General features: G+C 36.9%; 1 protein-coding gene across 2 annotated transcripts in view; it reads right to left on the bottom strand.

Moving 5' to 3' along the window:
* Window positions 1–3,443, bottom strand: part of NDP (norrin cystine knot growth factor NDP) — a 49,899-nt gene extending 46,456 nt beyond the window's left edge. Inside the window, exon 1 of one of the 2 annotated variants that reach the window (XM_040468781.1) lies at window positions 3,315–3,443. The gene's annotated coding sequence lies outside the window, so the exon portion shown is untranslated. Of the gene's footprint in view, window positions 1–8; window positions 104–3,314 lie in introns of those variants that run through there. The other variant, XM_040468782.1, reaches the window with a different exon arrangement.
* Between the last annotated feature and the right edge of the window lie 806 nt (window positions 3,444–4,249).

Here is a 4,249-nt window from a genome sequence, read left to right on the forward strand (position 1 = left end):
ACCCTTACCTGGGGCTCTTGTCTCCTCCTGGACATCAGCCTCTCTTGCATTTTAATTCCGCCTCCGCTCTCTTGCTGGACAAGAGAGAACTCCAGACCCAGAGTCTACGACATTCTACTAGCTCTCTGTGAATTAGGGTGACTCACTAGAGAGTAGGATACATGGTGTAGTTCTTTTTGTTTTTTTCTTTAATCTAAATTCAAGTTAGTTAACATGTAGTGTGGTATTGGTTTCAGGAGTAGAATTTAGTGGTTCATCACATATAACACCCACTGCTCATCCCAACAAGTGCCCTCCTTAATGCCCACCACACATTTAGCTCATCCCCTCACCCAGCACCTCTCCAGCAACTCTCAGTTTGTTCTCCGTATTTAAGAGTCTCTTATGGTTTAGTTCTAACGGATCAGAATCTAGACACCAAGGAGATCCCTAGGAGATCTGCGTGTACATTAATGTTCCAGAAACACTTTCCTGAGAAAGTGCTTTATGAACTGGTTCAAGAAGAAGTAAGACACTGGAATAGACCAGAAATAGAAATGAAATAGACTGGAGTAGACCAGAAATAGACCGTGGAAGAAATCACAAACCTTGTCAAAAATGAATTATTGAGTTATTTTCATTTTTATAATATTCCAATGCTATTTAAATAATTCCAAAGTAGAGAAAGCAATGGAAAGTTTCCAACTCATTTTACGAAGCTAGCAAAACCACGATGTTAAAACCTGATAAAGATTAAACACTCAGAGACAAAGCTTATTAAATAGTCCAGCAAATATGTAGAAACAAAAATCCTAAACATTGCATTCATTAACCGAATCCAGCGTGAAAAGAATAGTACACCACAATAGACACAAATTTATACTAGGAATGCAAGGGTTATTTAATATTTAAAAATCGATTCACATAATTTATCACATCAAGGGAGAAGAGAAAAAAAATTCAACAGACATCCCAAATTAATTAGTGATAAAATTAAATACCATGCATTACAAATATGTGTAGTAAACTGGGACTAGAAGAAAATTTTGCCAACATGATAAATAGCATATTTTGCAAACCAATGATTTACGTCATTCTGACAGGCCTTTCAATTGAAGAGAGGAATAATATAAGGATGCTTCACATCATCACTATTCTTTTTCATTTGTTGTAAGTTCCAAACCACATAAGGAAACAAGAAAAGAAACAGGAGGCATAAACACTGGAGAGAGAATAGAAGTAATGCCATTTTGAATTTTTTTCTTGAAACTTCAAGAAAATCAGCCACGAAAAGGTTGTCACTACTAGGAAGTGATGGGCACCAACACAAATTTACAAGTATCGATAACTTTCACATATTAAAAAATATACATTATTTCATTCACAAAATGAACAAAAACTATAACCTATTTACAAATGATCTTAACAAGAAATGTGCAACACTGTGTAAAGAAAACAGGGGCGCCTGGGTGGCTCAGTCGGTTGGGCGTCCAACTTCGGCTCAGGTCATGATCTCAGTCTGTGAGTTTGAGCCCCGCGTCAGGCTCTGTGCGGACAGCTCAGAGCTTGGAGCCTGCTTGGGATTCTCTCTCTCCCTCTCTCTCTGTCCCTCCCCTGCTCATGCTCTCCCTCTCTCAAAAATAAATAAAATAAACTTTCGTAAAATAAAAAAGAAAAGAAAACAAAAATGGACTTAAAAGAAGAGTTTAGAATACAATGCAGAAGCACCCTGTATTTCTGGATAGGAAAACCCATTATTACTAAAGTGTTAATTCTTCCCAGTTTGCTTTACAAATGTGATACATTTCTAATCTAATCCAACACCAACTTCACATTCTTGCAACTTGACCAAAGGCTTTTCAAGTTTATCCAGAAGGATAAACAGGCAAGAATAACCAAGAAAATTTTTTCAAGAAAAATGAGAAGGGACTTGAAGCCAAATGTTGAAATATATTATAAAGCCGCAATAATTTGAACAATGTGGTGTGGATGCAGGACTAGCCAAACAATTCAAGGTAACACAAATAGAAAGTCCAGAACAGACACGGGAATGTTTAAGAATTTAGCATATGATAGCTGTCTCATTTAAAAACCATATTTTTATAGAACTTGACTAAATATTTGTGGAAAAATTCATTTAACTTCATTACATTCCAGAATAGATTTCAGCTGGGCTAAAAAAAAATGTAAATTTTTAGGGGGAAAAAAAAGCACGAACTGTTCCAGAAGAGAATATAGATACACATTTATGTCATTCTGGAGTGCAGTAGGCTTTTCAAATCATAACACTGAAAGCAACATCACAAGAAGAAAACACTGGTATCTTTCACTCTATAAAAATATTAACACATAAAAGCAACAACAATACATATTATAAACTCAAGCCTAGTGTGCTCCTCTGGTGGAAGAGCACAAGCAAAATTGGGAAAACATCGTGACTACATATGAAGCAGAAAAATAAAAAGATACACCATAAAGAGCTTTCACAAGGCAGAGAAAAAAGTAATGTTGGAGTTGGCAAAGGCCAGGAAAATGTAATTCACCGAATCGCAGAGCCAGTCGCTTTATTTTTAGCAAAAGTGTAGCTTCTTTAACAACAGAGTGCAAATCAAAATAACCAAAATAACCAAAATAACCACAAGGTATACATCACCTTTTGTGTAGTCAACTGACAAGGCTGAAATAAAATTACGACACACTAAGTTTGGTGAAGTGTGCCACCCCTGGTACTCCCAAATACAGCTGGCAAGAGTGTAAATTTTATAACATTCTGTGTAGGAAAGTGGTCAGATGTACATATACATATATATATGTATATATACACGTATATATATATACATATATATGTATATATACACACACGTGTATATATATATATACGTGTGTGTATACACACACGTATATATATATACGTGTATATATATGGACCATTGGGCTTCTGGGAATTTGTCCTTAAGGAAATAATTATACATTTCTCCAATGATTTATCTGTAAGTACATCCACAGCCTCATTTCTTATAATGGCCAATCTTGGAAACCAACTCACTATTCTCTAATAAAAGATTGGCTCAATAAATAAATGCCTTTATCTAATGAAATACCTAGAAGCCATTAAATGTATTTTTTAAAGAATATTTAATGACATGGGAAAATGTGCATGATATATAGTTTAATTAAAAACAGATTGAAAAATAACATGCAGTTTGAACTTTTTGTTAAAAATTACATTCATGCAGAATATAAGACAGGAAAAGCACATACCGGAATGTTAACAATGCTTTTGTCCTAGATGCTGGGATTTCAGATGATTTATAACATCTTTTTTTTTGGCTTACCTGTCGGTTTCACATTTTCTTCAGCGAGCACGCACTCTTCTATAATCAGAAATTGTCAATACATTAAAATTAAGTCAAAAAGACTTTTAAGAAGTCAAAAAAGGGAAACAAGCAGTCTCGTGGACCTCCTGGTGTGTCTGATGGAAAAATCTGTTGTCAGTATGCGTTTGTCATGACAGGCAGTGCCTCCTTCAGGGGAACACCCTGGAGAGATTCTTATCCATTCTTGACAAGAACAACCAATGACAGTTGCTCTTGTCCCGAGCAGTTGACCTGTTTTTATCTGATGGACCCTATGAACCATGTAAACCAGAAAGCTTGGAGACAACCTATGTTCACCTCTGTAAACAAGGGTATGAATCTATGTGACATGTAATTGTTCCGCGTAAGAACCTTGTCATCTTGTATTTTGTGTATTCCAATAAGTTAGCTTAAGTCTTTCCAGGGAAGACACAGAATTGGTATAAGGTTGTAAGTACACCCGCTAAGGGCTGTGAGGTAATACAAGAATTTCCCAGCATGCAAGAATCATAAAGCACAGCAGAGGGGAGTCGGTACCAGCCCCACAAAAGAACTCATTTCTTAAACAGCTGAGAATAGGTCATTCATTCACTCAACTAACATTAGTTGAGGGGCTATGATGTGCCAGATCCTCTTCTAGGTGCTGAGCAGCCGTACAGCGAATAATGAGAAAACTGTATAATTCCTGTTGTTCTGGGCTGAATTGTGCCCCTTCCCCGTTCACGTGTTGGAGTCCAAACCCCCAGCTCCTCAGAATGTGACTATATTTGGAGATAGGGTCTTCACAGAGATCATCAAGTTAAAATGGAGTCACTAGTGGGGCGCCTGAGTGGCTCTGTTGGTTGAGCATCTGACTTTGGCTCAGGTCATGATCTCACAGTTCATGGGTTCGAGCCCTGCATCGGGCTCTGTGC

Source organism: Herpailurus yagouaroundi, unplaced genomic scaffold, assembly GCF_014898765.1.
Source record: "Herpailurus yagouaroundi ecotype Mexico unplaced genomic scaffold, PumYag 67793, whole genome shotgun sequence".
NCBI lineage: Eukaryota > Metazoa > Chordata > Mammalia > Carnivora > Felidae > Herpailurus > Herpailurus yagouaroundi.